The sequence below is a fragment of the Sceloporus occidentalis genome, unplaced genomic scaffold (assembly GCF_023333645.1).
Source record: "Sceloporus occidentalis isolate IW3139 unplaced genomic scaffold, rSceOcc1.0.p SCAF_5, whole genome shotgun sequence".
NCBI lineage: Eukaryota > Metazoa > Chordata > Lepidosauria > Squamata > Phrynosomatidae > Sceloporus > Sceloporus occidentalis.
The window spans coordinates 4,462,091-4,477,812 of record NW_028316985.1 but is presented as its reverse complement, the minus strand read 5'-3'; the positions used below and the strand labels follow the sequence as shown (position 1 = coordinate 4,477,812).

The window sequence follows — 15,722 nt, the reverse complement described above, 5'->3', positions numbered from 1 at the left end:
CCAGACGCAGAGCTTCGGCTGCTGCTGAGGAATAGCAGCTGTTGAGCTCACGATTTTCCTTTGCAGCTCCTCTGGGTTATGTCTCTAATTTCAAGGTGACCTCTTACACCAGCACTTCCATCTCACTGTCTTGGAGTACTGTTCCTGCTGCCACCAAATACAAGATCACCTGGAAGCCAGTTGGCACAGGGCAAGGTAAGGTGAGATGAGCCACTGCCATTTTCTCAGGTTCAGGGACAGAAAGAATATTCCAAAATATTCCAAAAACAGTTTTAAAAAACCCTATATTTTTAGTACAAGTTGAGTCTCCCTTATCCAGAATTCCAAAATCTGAAATACTCCAAAAGCCAAAACTTTGTTTCATGCACAAAATTATTGAAAATATTATGTATAAAATGACATTCAGAGAATGTGTATACAGTTTATATGAAACATCAATGAATTTCATGTTTAGACTTGGGTCCCATCTCTAAGATATTTCATTATGTATATCCAAATATTTTAAAATCTGGCAAAATAAATAAATAAATCTGGAATCCCAAACACTTTTGGTCCTGGGCATTTTGGATGAGGGAGACTCAACCTGTATCAAGAAACTCTTGTCTTGGACTGACAAGAAACTTTGAAGTTCAAGATTTATTCTGCACAAAGTTCATGCATGGTTGTTCTGTTACGAAAAGAGCAGTTCCTGTTCAGGACGCACCATTTTCTGTGCAGGAAAGAATATTTCTATGCAGAAGTCTTAAATCTCTCTGTGCAAAAAAATGCTGTTTTCTGTGCAATAAAATAAAATAAAATAAAGAAATGTGAATTTTGTGCAGAATTGTGAATAGGTTTTGAAAATTGTATGGATCCCAAAGTGCTTCTCACAATCGAAAGAAAATTTCCAAAATTGCTAATTACTTCTCCTTAGAAAAAAATTGGTGATGATTTATATCTCTATTCAGGTTAAATGCCATCTAGAACCAAAGTCCAAATCATGCACAGTGTGCTATGTCAGTTTCCATGATGCATTATATGACTTTTTTTAATCAGGCTTCTGCTTAAAGCAAGATTTAGGGTGGGTCTCATGAAGCCCTATAGATTATGAGCAGAAAGAAATGTTTGAAAATATATTTTTTAAATGGTCTAAGCACATGTTTCTTGAGTGTTGAGAAACCCAGATGAGGAGAAACTTTGACCAATGTGAATTTTTGCAGTTTAGGTTGTATTCCACACAAAATTTGGACATGAAGGGCAGGGGTTGCACAGAAAGCAGCATTTTATGCGCAGGAAAATGCATTTTCTGCAGAGGAGGCAGCACCTTCTGGACAAAATAACACTTCAGTCAAGAAATATCATTTTCTGCAAAGAAAAATGTTGGGATTATCCTCCTCAGAAAATGTGAATTTTGCACAGAATATGTTCCAGGGTGTGTCTACACCGTAGTAATAATGTAGTTTAACACTACTTTTAACTGTTGTGGCTCCATGCTACTGAATCCTGGGATTTGTAGTTTGTGAGGCACTAGCCCTCTTTGGCAGAGTAGCTAAAGACCTTATAAAACTAGCAATCCCAGGATTCTATAGGATGGAGCTACAGCACTGAAAATGGTGTCAAACTGAATTATTTCTACAGTGTAGATGCACTCGCACCTAGACTTTGGGTATATTTATACAGCAGAAATAAAGCAGTTTGACACTGTTTCAACTGCCAAGACTTTATCCTACAGAATCCTGAGATTTGTAGTTTGGTGAGGCGCCAGAGCTCTATGACAGACCAAGCTGAATGTGTCACCAAACTACAGATCCCAGGATCCCACAGGATGGGGCCATGACAGTTAAAGTGGTGTCATACTGGATTATTTCTGAAGTGTGGATGCAAACTTTGAAAAGTGCAGTTCTTAAAGACTCTCTTGCGGCAGGAAGAAAACTGCTAAAAATATTTGTTGCTTCCTTCCAGAGTGAAATAAATGAAGATTTTATTGAAATAAGTGAAGATGTGCCTTCAAGATATTGTTGAAATTAGTGAAATAAGTAAAAATTTGCCTTCCTCTTCTAGTTTTTGTTGAACCATAACTCCAAGAAGCTGGAGTGATCATAGCCAATGTTCTGAAATTCTGAGACTTGAAGGGAAGGGAATTAAGGAATCAAATAAAATTCTTCTTTATGCTTTTTGGCCTTCTTTCCTTTTCAGAGAGAGAGACTGCTAAGAGTCTCCTCCTAGACAACCACTTACGGGCTCATCATTTGGAGAATCTACTGCCCGACACCCGATACGCCATTGGCATCCGTGCTGTATTTGGAACCACGGAGGGGAAAGTGGTAACTCTGACTCAAGGCACCGGTGAGATTTCCAGATTCTGAAGGTTGGGATGCACTGTGGTGTTCTCTATCATTTAGAGACATCTCCAGATCTCCCCCTTACCTCTGTCACACCATGCCTTGCTAATTCATAATAGACAATTAGTTTTCCAGGCCCATAAATATCATCTCTTGTCTTGATTTCCCTCCTGCATAAATTGTAGGAGAGGCTCCCAGTCTTTCACAAAATGATCTATCCATTTCTCTCTCCTTAACCCTAGTTAATTTGTTCATCTCAACGAGTTTGAACATTTTCAGGAACTGATGAGAAAATGTATATGCATTCTTTGCATTATTGTCTGCTGCGCATTTGTCTTTCATGCTGTTTCTTTGCAGTGGGCTCGCTTGCGAATCTCTCCATTCCTGTTTTGACTGTTACATCGGCAAAACCTGTCACCATGAGACATCATCCTATGACTTCTAGTCAATTGACTTCTCCAGTAACTACCTCTCTTGGGCCAAGATTCACTGCTGCACACACAGCAAGGGTCCCAAAGACCTCGGTTCCCTCTGCGACCACTCCTGGGCCAAGTAAGTTCATCCTATAGATTGGGCCCCAGGTATGATGGATTTCAGCTCCTAGGATTCTTGACCATCAGCCATCTTGGCTGGGACTTCTGGGATTTGTTGTCATTGTGTGCCTTCAAGTCATTTGCTCAACAGCAATGGCATGCTGTTGGCCAGCTTGGCACGAAGGATGCATTGGCACATGAAGGGCCCTTGGTTCAGTTCCAGCTCTGTGTGTGTTCTGTGCCTTCAAGTTGTTTTCTGACTTATGGTGACCCTATGGTGACCCTATCACAGCTTTTTCTTGGCAAGTTCCTTCAGAGAAGGTTTGCCATTGCTATCCTCTGAGGCTGAGAGTGTGATTTGCCCAAGGTCACCCAGTGGGCTTCCTTGGCCAAGCAGGGATTCGAATCCTGGTCTCCAGAGTCATAGTCCAACATGAGAATTTAAATCCAAAATATCTGGAAGACCATAGTCTGAGAACCACACCGTTACAGTAGAGGTGGGGATTGTGTAGGCAGCCAGAGGCTGCTAAACTGTCACACCCAGCAACCCCAGCCAGCATAGGCAATGGTGAAGAGTTCTGAGAGTTGTCATTCAATACTCCTCTTCTAGAAATTCTGCTTATTAACTTAAGAACATGTAACTATATATCTGCAATCTACTTTAGAATGCCTATGGTGGTCATAAAACTACATAAATACACTTACCAGAAAAGAAAAAAGACCATAATTATGGTGGCTGGTCAATCTATAATTATAACTAGATGCCGAATAATTATGAAAACAGAACTGTTGAGCCATCAAACATTTCATGAAATAATATGTATTGGTGGGTATCTCTAGGGAATACATTTACAATGATGGGGCCAATGCCAGAAAGATCCTGCTATAGTGCCAAAGGGTGTTGATCCATTGTAGAGACATCCACTGTGCATGCTTGCTGGGGGATTCTGGGTGTTATAGTCTAAAGAAGTTGGGTTCCTGCCCCCAAGCTCTCATCCAGGTATCTATAATATTCATGGTGAGCCTAATGTGAAAGGACACTGATTATATTTTGAATGCATATACAACCTTTGCCACCAATTTAAATAATTGGAAATTGGTTCTTTCTGTCTACAGGAGAAATTTGGGTTGAAACCACTGAGTTTACTAACCAGCTTCAACTGATAAAAATTATTTTAAAAGCCAGGAGGAGAAAGTAGACAAATATATATTATGATGAAAAAAAATCACAGCCTTCCTTTCTCTTTTTTCAGTCTGCAGCAAATTCAAAGCAGACATTGCCTTCTTGGTGGATGAATCCTCAAGCATCGGCCAAAGCAACTTCCTCAAAGTGAAAGAGTTCCTCTTCCGCATCGTTTCCTATTTCCCCAAAATTGGACCTGAAGGGACACAGGTAAAAAGCTGGGAAAAACAAGGAGTGTGAACTATGATACCTCCAGTTTTTTCATCATTTATTTTAGTTCTTGTTGGGTACCGTCAGGTTGCTTCCTATCATTGGGTTTTCTTGGCAAGTTATTCCAGGGAGGTCTGCCATTGTAAGGTTGAGAGAGTGTGACTCACCCAAGGTCACCCACTGAGTTTCCATGGCTGAACAGGAATTTGAAATGTGGTCTGCCATAGTCCAGCACTCAAAGCATCACACCATTTGGGCTCTCAGACCTATGATAAACCTATGCTAGTGTTTTCTTGGCAAGAGTTATTCAGAGGTTTGCCACTGTGAAGCTGAGAGTGTGCAACTTGCCCAAGGACAGTGGGTATCTATGACTGAGAGGAGATTCAAACCCTGGTCTCCTGGAGTCGTAATCTAAGTCTTAAATCCTTACACTGTGCTAGCTCTAAGAGCTATGACAATCTTTCCTAGGCTCTTTTCAGCAAGATTTGTAAAGGTGTTTGCCTTTGCCTTCCTCTGAGGCTGAGAGAGTGTGACTTGCCCAAAGTCAGCCAGTGGGTTTCCATGGCTCAGAGGGGATTGAAATCCAGGTCTCCCAGAGTCTTAGTTGAGCACTTGAACCATTACACCGGCCAGGCTTTCATTTTCCTTCTGAGGCCCGGTACAGACGGGCCAAAAGCGGTGTGGCACCAGCGAAACTCGGGAGCATGCAACCACATGCTCCTGAGCCCTAGTCCATGCCAGCGCCTCGATCATGGCAGCCTCCTGTCCACATGGGGCCACCATGATGAAGTGTGCGACATGCAACATCTGCACGTCATGCACAGGAAGTGGAATCATAGGGCTGCATCGCAGCCCGTATGACTCCACAAGGAAGAAGCTGCTCTAGGCAGTTTCCTCCTGGCAGTGGACCATTGGTGTGGCCACTACACAACCATGCCAACAATCCAGAGGAGAAAGGGGCCACCCCTTTCTTCTCTGTAGAGTTGGGGTGCTGGGCGGGATGAAACCGCAAGGGCACCCTTTTTCCGGGCCAATTTTGCCACTTCTCTTTGGTCTGGAAAATCGCTGGATTGGGGCCACAGGGCTGTGCATGCAGTTTACTGTGGCCCCAATCCAGCGTTTCCAGGGGCGGCATAGAGCCAACCCTTACTGAGCTGTCTGTACAGCCCCTTAGTTACCTTTAGGTCCTGACATTCTTCCAGTGAGTTTGTGAAATTAATCCGTTTCTGCTCCAGTCCAGATTTTCTGACCATCTTTTCTACTTGTCAGATTGCCGTCGCTCAGTACAGCGAAGAACCCAGAACAGAATTCCACTTTAACCGATATCAAGACCGGAACAGTGTTCTGAAAGCTATCAAGAGACTCCGCTATGCTGGGGGAGACACAAAAACCGGTGAGAGTCCTTGAATTTGTTGTTTGGTGGGATTTGTAGTTTGGTGAGGCACCAGCACTCTTTGGCAGAGAAGGCGAAAGACCTTGTAAAAATACAAATCCTAGGAATCCTTAGGATGCAGCTACAGCACTTAAAAGTGGTGTCAAACTACAATTGGCCCTCTGTTGGAGGCTCACGCTTATTCAAGCCCCATAGACTTGAATGGAGTGCAACTCTGTGTGTATGGCAAGGGCACATGCGCCTTTGCAAATAGTGGAGGTCACTCCTCTGCCTATATTCAAGGGCACAGATCTGAGATCCATGCATCAGGAGGGGTGATTGTATATTATTTCTACAGTGTAGATGTGGAAACTCATGGTGTCACTTTCCCATGGACCTCTTTCCATATTTGTACTAATGTTACTTGTAAACAACTAGCAAAATTAAAACTATACATTTAAAGTACAATATCATACACACTGCCTATGCATAGTTTCACGTAGTTAAAGTGAAAATTTGGTAAGGTGTGAATGTTTTTAAAGAAAACTTTAAAACAATACATTTTTAATTTTTTTATTCAAAAAGTAAAATTTAATTAAAAAAACCCACAACACCTTGGACCTCTCCTTCATTCTTCCACTGAGTCTCACTCCGCTCACACCATCTCTTTGGGGTTTTAAAGGGATGCAGGAGAAAGCCACAGCCTGTTTCTGCCAAAAGGCAGAATCCCATGGTGAGAGGAAGGTGGGATTGTTGTTGTTGTTGTTGTTGTTGTTGTTGTTGTTGTTGTTATTAAGCTTTATTTATAAAGTGCTGTAAATTCGCACAGTACTGTACATACAATTGATTAAAAAAGATAAAATAAAATAAACCTGCCTATGGTGTACATTCTACAAAAAATAATTAAACATATTAATACACCTTGACATTCAAACAATAAAATATAGCAGACAACAAATTAAAATAAACATTGGATAACAATCAATTGAACAAACAAACAAATGGTAGATGTTTGGGGTGCAGTGGTCACTCCCTGGGAGTGTCACCTGCTGCAACTCAAACACCCCGCACCCCCATAGTGACACCCTGAGTACTAGTTCAACAAAGTCTCTTTTCAAACGCTCTTCCAAATTTATAGGCTTATATTTCTTTCACGCTGCCTGCCTTCTGTCATGTTTCTCGGTCTTTCTGTCCAGGGAGAGGCATTGGCTACATGCTGAAGGAGGTCTTTCAAGCTTCCAAAGGGATGAGGCCTTCAGTGCCCCACACATTGGTTCTGCTGACGGATGGTCGATCTCAGGATGATGTGTTGCCTCCAGCCCAAGTGGCCCATGCTATAGGTAAAGCTAAAGCCTTCTGAGTTCTGCACATCTTGGGTTATGGTTTTCCCCAGGTAGAGAAAAGAAGCATTTGTTAAAGGATAGGTTTAATGGGATTGTGAATTGTCCTCCCTGAGTCTTGTTCACTTTGATTCTTATATTCATTTACATTGCTTGGCTGAGAGTTGGTATACTGCGGGGACTCTCCAGAGGATTTCATAGAATCATAGAATCAGGATCATAGAGTTGGAAGAGACTGCAAGGGCCATCCAGCCCAACCCCCTTTTGCCATGCAGGAACTCTCGATCAAAGCATCCCCAACAGATGGCCATCCAGCCTCTGTTTAAAAACCTCCAAGGAAGGAGACTCCACTACACTCCGAGGAAGGAGTCTGTTCCACTGTCAATCAACTCTCGGTGTCAGGAAGTTCCTCCTAATGTTGAGGTGGCATCTCTTTTCCTGTAGCTTGCCTCCATTGTTCCATGTTCTAAGCTTGCTCTGTCCTCAGTGTGACACACCTTCAGATACTTAAACAACTGCCATATTCTGTCCTGTCAAATTCTAGTCTAGGTAATGTATATCCATGAATACACTGACAAGTCATCAGAACTCAGGGCTTGGCTCTGAGTCTCCAGTTTCAAGTCATTTCTGACTTATGGCGACCCTAAAGCAAAGCCATCATAGGGTTTTCTTGGCAAGATTGGTTCAGAAGGGGTTTGCCATTGCCTTCCTCTGAGCCTGAGAGTGTGTGACTTGTTTAGAGTTCTTATCATAACCAGCTGGGTGGAAACGGTTCATGGGGCCTGTGGCCATGGCTGCATCTCAGGAAGAATTGAGGGTAATGTGGATTCTGATGTACACTGTCTCTCCCAGGAATCCGTCTGATCACGGTGGGGGTTTCAGGGGCTGACCCCGAGGAACTGAAGAAGATCTTGCTGCATCGGAATTTGGAGAATCTCTTCTACATCAGCACTTTTGATGATCTCCCACAGATCATAAGGGAACTTATAGAAACCATTTGCGTTGGTTCCCAACAAGAGAATGTTGTGACACAACATAACAAGGTGAGGGGGTTTTCTGTTCATTCAACAGGTCATAGGTAGGTAATGTCTGCTCTCAAGTCATTTCTGACTTATGGTGACCCTGAGGCAGACCTTTATTCAGAGAGGTTTGCAATTGCCTTTTTCTAAGGCTGAGAGAATGTGACTTGCCTGAGATCTCCCAGTAGGTTCTCATGACTGAGGGGGGATTTGAACCTTGATCCCCCATAGTCCTAGTCCATCACTCAAATTACAGTCGGCCCTCCATTTTCATGGGGATCCATTCTGGACCCCCCCCCCCCCGCCATGAAAATGGAGACTCACTGATATTCAAGGCCCATAGGCTTGAATGGTGCCTGTACTCATGAGCATGCAGGAGTGCCCTATTGAAATTAACAGACGTCACCCTCCATCAATATTCAAGACCATGGATCTCAAGTCTGCAAGAACAGAGGGGCAACTGCATTATATTACACACCCTCTTAGTTTTCCATTGCTTTTCTCCAAGGCTGCATCTACACTGAATTAATGTAATTTGACACTGATTTAACTGCCATGGCTCAATGCTATGGAATTTTGGAGTCTGTAGTTTAGTGAGATATTTAGCCTTCACTATCAGAGGGTTCTGGTGCCACAACAAACTGCAGATCACATGATTCTATAGTATGGATCCATGACAGTTGAAGCAGGACCACACTGTATTAATTCTGCAGTGTGGGAGCAGCCCAGGATGAGAGAATGTGACTTGCCTGGGGACGCCCAGGTATGTGTCCTCCAACAGGCAAAAATAGCCGGGAGGCCACCACAGAGCTTGCGGAAGTTACTTTTGTTTGGACTACAACGCTCAGACTTCCCCAGCCAACACAATGCTGGTCTCTTGGGTTGAATTGGTGGTTGCTTGCAGCACCCATTTTTGTGGGGCTGCGAATCTGCTCTGGGTTTTAGTTTAAACTTTTAGTTTAGGTACTTCCAAAGAACTGAACTTTGGGTACATCCTTTAGCACTTTTGGTAGCTCCTTTAAAGTTTAGACTAGAATCTAGAGTCGTGTCACCACTCCGTTGATATGGAAGCCACCACCTGCTATGAAGCCAAATAGCTTAATCCAAACCTTTTTGTTACCAGCTTGTTGACAAGGAAGAAGAGATGGACAAGTCAGAACTGCTGCTTAAGAAGAAAGGAGAATTGCCCAGCTCCAGCCCATCTTCTGTTCCACTAGTGGTCCATCCCCCTGAAGGACCCTGTGACCTCAAATGCCCCAAGGTAAGCCAGACACTGATGAACCAAGTTATATGAAGTATGGCACCTTCTTATATGAGCCTAAAGGCAAGAAAGAAAGAAAGAAAGAAAGAAAGAAAGAAAGAAAGAAAGACACAATTTGGAAACAATTTGGAATTGTTTTAAAATTCCAACTGGGTGACCCTGGGCAAGTCACACTCTCTCAGCCTCAGAGGATGGCAATGGCAAATCCCCTCTGAAGAAAGTTGGCCAGAAAACCCTGTGATAGGCTGACCTTAGAGTTGTCGTAAGTTGGAAACGACTTGAAGGCACACAACAACAACAACAAAAACAATTGTATGATTTTATAGCATAAGTTAATAAAGATGCATTTACAAAGAGAGACAGAGAGAAGCAAGCTCATGGGACTTGATCACACACTGCAAGCTCTATAGAGGAGCTTCTGCTGAACCCTGAACCCCATCAGCAGACCTGTCTCAGACACAGGATGGCACCCTTTGTGGCTGATGGGTCAGGGTTGTTATAACATGGGCAGCAGCCTCAATAAGAGAAGGCATTCAAACACATTGCTTAGGTCAAGCATCAACCAAGTGTGGGTCCTCAAGAAGGTGTCAGACTTTACCTCCCCTACCTCTTCACCCCTGAGTAGGACTGATCGGAGTTATACTCCAGTGACATCTGGAGGGCTATACTTGGTGTTGGCCCAATTTGGGGGACAGGAATCTGGGGACCACAAAAAAAAAAAAAAAAACAGCTTTGGAAGGCCACATACAACCTGAAGAACACATGCTTCCTCCACCTCTAGTGTGAGATAAGACATTTGATATTCTCAGAGGTATATTGTTATTTTGTCCTGTTCTTTGTTTACAGGTCCAGAAAGGAGAGAAGGTAAGGCTTCTAGCTTGCTCAACAGAAGGGTTGTTGTTGTTCAGGGCTCACAAACACTGGCAACCTCATATATTGTATAGAGAAAGACACATAAACAGATCCAAGAAATTCAGATGATGAAATAGCCCTCTGGATTAGAAACAACTAAAGTGATTATAATGTAAGAATGGAAAGAATACAGTTGGCTCTCCCTATCCACGGACTCAAGCATCCACGGCTTGAAAATATTCCAAATATATATACATTCAAAATAGCAAATCTTGATTTTGACATTTTATGTAAGGACACCATTTTCCTATGCCATTGCATACCATAAAATCGTAGAATCATAGAGTTGGAAGAGACCACAAGGGCCATCCAGTCCCACCTCCTGCCATGCAGGATCTCTCAATCAAAGCATCCCCAACAGATGGCCATATAATGGGACTTGAATATCCATGGATTTTGGTATCCACTGGGGGTCCTGGAACTAAACCCCATCAGATACCAAGGGCCCACTGTATCCAAAGATGGCAAAATAATAATAATAATAACATTTATTTATTTATTGAGTATTGAAAAATCCTGAGGAGAAGAAGCCTGAACAGATGATAATCTTCGCAGTTCAAGACTTATTCTGCAGAAAATTAGCACATGGTTATTTTGTACAGAAAACAACATATTCTGCCTAGGAAACAGCTTTTTACTGTGCAAGTATGCCTTGGAGGCCAGTGGCATGTGAGGGTCCAATTGCATCCCACCTGCAGAACTGTAATATTGTTGAACACAGGTCTTAGACCAACCAGTTTTAGACTGCGTAGTTCTTGGACCATCCATCTGTGCTATGTATCTATGTACCTCTAAGGACATCTGATCTGAGATGCTAATGTCAATAGCAGCTGGTGGCTTCCAGGTCAGAGAGGCAGTGCATCTGGTCTGATTTTTAGTTCAAACTCTGAAGAACCTATTCCAGGTGCTGAATACTATCCCCAAGATAGATTTAAAACCTTTAACATGAAAGCCATGAACTGCTGCTGGCTGCCTCCACTATTGAATTAATGACCTCCATTTAAAAATGCTCTCTGCTCTAATGACCTCCCTCTTTTTCTTTGCTTAGGGAGACCGAGGCCCACCTGGAGATGCGGTAAGTCAACTGGATGTAGACAAAGAGGATGACATTTTCAAAGGTCCAAGGAAGAGAAATAGTGGGTGTGATGGGTATTAGTTTCTGTTGTTAACATCCCTTTGGTCCTGCTCTGATCAGAATTCATCCCTAGAATAAGACTCAGTTGACCCTCTGGCACAAATCTCTTTACATGAAAAATTGCTATCATTCCCAACCTGCATGGTCAAGGAGTATGGTATTTGGGGGTGATGGATAATATAATTCAGCACAACTAGAGAGGGATGTGTAGGAGAAGTCTAGGTAAAATCACTTTTTAACAATAAGAATTTAGGTAAGCATTATGGGATAGTTTGATTTGGGGGAGGCGGCAAAGTTTCAATAGCAACTTGAGTGGGAAGGAATTCTGAAGTTATAGTGGAGTTCTGCATTTTCAAAACAAATGTCATTGCTTTTCTCGCTTGATTGTCCTGGGCTTCTTCAGGTGAAGTCCCATTCGAAAGTTTGCATACACTTTCTGCTCATTACATTGTAAAAGGACATGAAGATTACATGACTGTAAGATCAAGGCTCTCTCCATCTTTTCCTCAATGTAACTTGTTTTTGGTTACATCCTATATGATGAAGAGTTCTAGAATCTCACATATTGTGCCTCTTTAGTTGCCCTAATAAATGTATTTGTGCAATAGAGGTGTAAAAAGAATACTCACAAATGGTCTCACTTCAAAGAGAAAGGGCATCTCAACCACCATGAGATTTTTCACATTTCGGAACTCATTTTGTGAAAAATTCATTTGCACGCTTCTAACCTTGCCATTTTGCTCTCCCAAAACAGTAATTTGGGGGGGGGGGGGAATTGTATCAAAATGTTGAACACAAACTCCCTCCCAAACACAAAATAAGTTTTTTTAACACACACACACACACACACATGCATTTTTTACTACACGGAATGAAAAGTGAAAAATTGTCCAAAAGTGTGCAAATTTTTTTTATTGTAATCCACCCGGAAGGAGAAACTTTTGAAATGTTTTCTTCTTGCATCTGAGAAAATAATATGTGAAGCTTTTCATCTTTATACTATACAGCTGGACCTTTGTATCCACAGGGGTTCTGTTCTGGAGGGATAAGAAAAAATGTAGACCCTCAAACCTTCTTCTCCATGGCGTCACGTTGCATGCATTCCCACACTAGCGCAGCCATGTACAAGAGATTGGGGCACGGTCATCTGTAGTATGTATCCCCCACAAATGCTCCATGGGCAACTTTAATACTTTTGTTTTTTGTACTTCATTTCTTTTTGTCTTTTGAACTTTCATTCCAGAGTTTGGCTGGTCTGCACATGGGTGGGGGCTATGACCCATTTAGTTTTACCACCAAAGGAGAGAAAGGAGAGCGGGTAAGTAGCCTCCTGCATCTGTTTTGTGAGCTGCAAAAAGACCTTCTCTTATTATAGGATGGTTATATGAACAAGCAAGCAAGGAAATACAGTCAGCTCTCCTTATTCACAGATTCTGCATCCATGGCTTGAAAATATTTCACCAAAAATAAATTCCAAAAAGCAATCCTTGATTTTGCAATTTTTCTAAAAGGGATACAATTTTACTGCACCATTATATTTAATAGGACTTGAGCATTCATGGATCTTGGTATCCATGGGGGAGTCCTGGACCCAAACTGCATTGGATACTAAGGAGCCACTTTAAACATATCTATACCTTGATATATGAGTGACTCCCCAGTCTTGTTGGTTAGTGCAAACTAGAGCAGATCCACAGAGTACTATTGAATGGTGGATTGATTCAGTGAATCGACTCTTGTTGGAACTAGCAATAAGATTTAGACCTGTGCCTTTCACAATGTGAGATGGAGGACCACAACTGAAGTTTCAGTTTTTGCATCTGCTCCCATAAGGTTTCCTAGAACCTGACCTTTTCTGTTTTCCTTGTTGTTTAGGGACTTCCGGGGAAAGATGGCATTCCTGGATTACCTGGCAGGCCTGGGCGAACAGGCTCTCCTGGCTCTCCTGGACTCATGGTAGTTATCCAGAGACTGAAAGCATGTTTTAAAAGTTTACCTTATTATGGACTGCTATGATAACATCTTCTTTTCTTTCCCTCTTCTTGTTGACAGGGCCTCCCTGGCATTCAAGGGGACCATGTAAGTTGGGGGCATGTCATCTACCCTCCCTCCCCAATTCCCCTTTCTCCTACCCTTAACAGTTTTTTAAAAAATGTTTTTGGTGGGTTTTTTGGGCTATATGGTCATGTTCTGGTAGAGTTTATTCATGATGTTTCACCTGCATCTGCATAAGAGGAGATGCCAGCCACAGATGTAGGTGAAATGTCAGGAGTAAACTCTTCCAGAACATGGCCACATAGCCTGAAAAACCCACAAAAAACTATGGATGTCGGTCATGAAAGCCTTCGACTTCACATTGTTTTTAAAATGGGCTGCTCACTCTGTTCCTTTGGTAGACCATAACAGATCTCCTCTTTTAGTCTTGCAAATAGTGAAGAGAGTACTGAAAAGCAGGAAACAGTGAGGAGTCAAGCTCCGCATGCACTGAGATGGTCAACTGTTTATTCAGTATTTTTGTTAAAGCCCAGCAGGTTTTGGCCTCAGTGAAAAGGTCCTTCTTCAGGGTCCTTCAGAAGAAATCAGTGGAGTTGTAAATACTCTCCAAAATACAGGACCATAGAAACACTCTATGGTCCTGTATTTTTGAGTGTTTACAACTCCATTGGTTTCTTTTCCAGCCCCCTCAAGAAGGACTTTTCCACTGAGGCTGAACTGCATTAGGCTTTTTAAAAACCCTGAATAAACAGTTGACCATCTCAGTGTCTGCGGAGCTTGACTCCTCACTGTTTCCTGAAAAACAAAACCCAACTTTGATTCTGTGGTTCCACAATTTTGTTGTTGGCATTTGTATTTGGTACAATGTTGCACTGACTATAGTGCAAGGTGAGAACTGGGGGCAAAATTCATTATCCTGAAAATTCAGTGCAACTTCCATATCCACTCATCCAGTAACTGCAATTTTACGTACTGGAAAAACAAGGTCTCTCTGGGCATCTGGAGGTCCTCCAGTGCAACTTCATGGTCAACTTCCACTGGAAATATAGCATTCACCATTATTTGTGATTTTTGCTCACCACTATAAATCTGTGAATGTGTTCTCTGTGGATGCAGGGGCTGTATTGTATCACTTTTCTGTTACTACAACTACTATTATTAATTTGTTCATGTGCGTGTGGTTGTTGTTCCTGTTCTTGATGACGACGATGATGAGAAAGCATCCCTGGTTTCACAAAATTATTAAGAGTCACTATTGTTATTGCTGTTATGGAGATGGTGGTGATAATTATGATGCAAGTTTTTAGCCCTCCGGTCTGAGAAAATAGGGATGTGATAGTTCGTTTTAAATTCTCCATTACTGATGGACACAAACAAACTATTTTGTGCTTGTGTCAGTGAAGCCTCCGATTGGCTGAAATAGTCTGTTTTATATTGTGTGCTTTTTCCAGTAATGTCCCTGACACTGCTTGGTAACGGTGGTACAGTGGTATGAAAATGGCATGTGTTTTTGCAAAGAAATGCAAAATATACAAGCATCCATGATACCAAAGAATTTACTGTGGTAATATACCATCTATCCCTGGCACTGGTCCTAGAACGATGACAAAAAAAACCAGCTAAAAGTTAACCCCAACAGTCTTGTTGGTCCATGCTGTCCTCCTCCCTATTCCAAATTTTTATTGTGTCTTAACTTGTGTACTAAGGAAACTGGCAAGGCCAAAATATGGCTGCCTAGCAGTTTATGAGCATTTAGGAATACTAATGACAGTCTTTGGCAGCTGCCACACTTCAGAATTAATGCAGTTTAACACCACTTTAACTGTCATGGCTCCTATGGAATTCTGAGATTCATAGATTCTTGTGGTTTCGTGTGGCACCAGAGCACTCTGACATAGAAGGCTAAATCTCGCAAATCCCAGAATTGCATAGCATTGAGACATAGCAGCTAAAGCAGGGTTCTGCAATGCTGATGTGACCTTGTTGCTTCAAGCAGTAATAGAGGAATGAAGGGACCCAATGGCTCTCCATGTGTTCTTGGACTCCATTTGCAACAGCCACAGCCAATGCTCAGAGATAATGGGAATTGCAGTCCAAGAACATCTGGAAGGGACCAATGGTCCCCCTCCAAACCTGACATAAATTGGTTCTTAGATCTGGCTTTACTTTTCTTTCATACATGTGTTCTTGGTATTCTGCTCACCTGTTGCAATAGTGGGCTAAATATGCATACTTTTTTTTTTTTGGCTTTTTAGGGGCCGCCTGGATATCCAGGCCCACCAGGGCAAAAAGGAGACAGAGTGAGTTCAGCTATTGTTAACATACTTATGCTGCTATGTGAACACAATCTGATGAGTTCTTAACATCCTTTGACTCCTGTGGAAGGATACATAGCTTATGGGAGGGCCAGAACATGAAAACATTGTTTTGGGAGGTTACAT

At 42.3% G+C, this 15,722-nt stretch overlaps 1 pseudogene; it reads left to right on the top strand.

Moving 5' to 3' along the window:
* LOC149311603 (uncharacterized) overlaps positions 1-15,722 on the top strand; it is a 119,889-nt pseudogene that overhangs the window by 35,459 nt on the left and 68,708 nt on the right.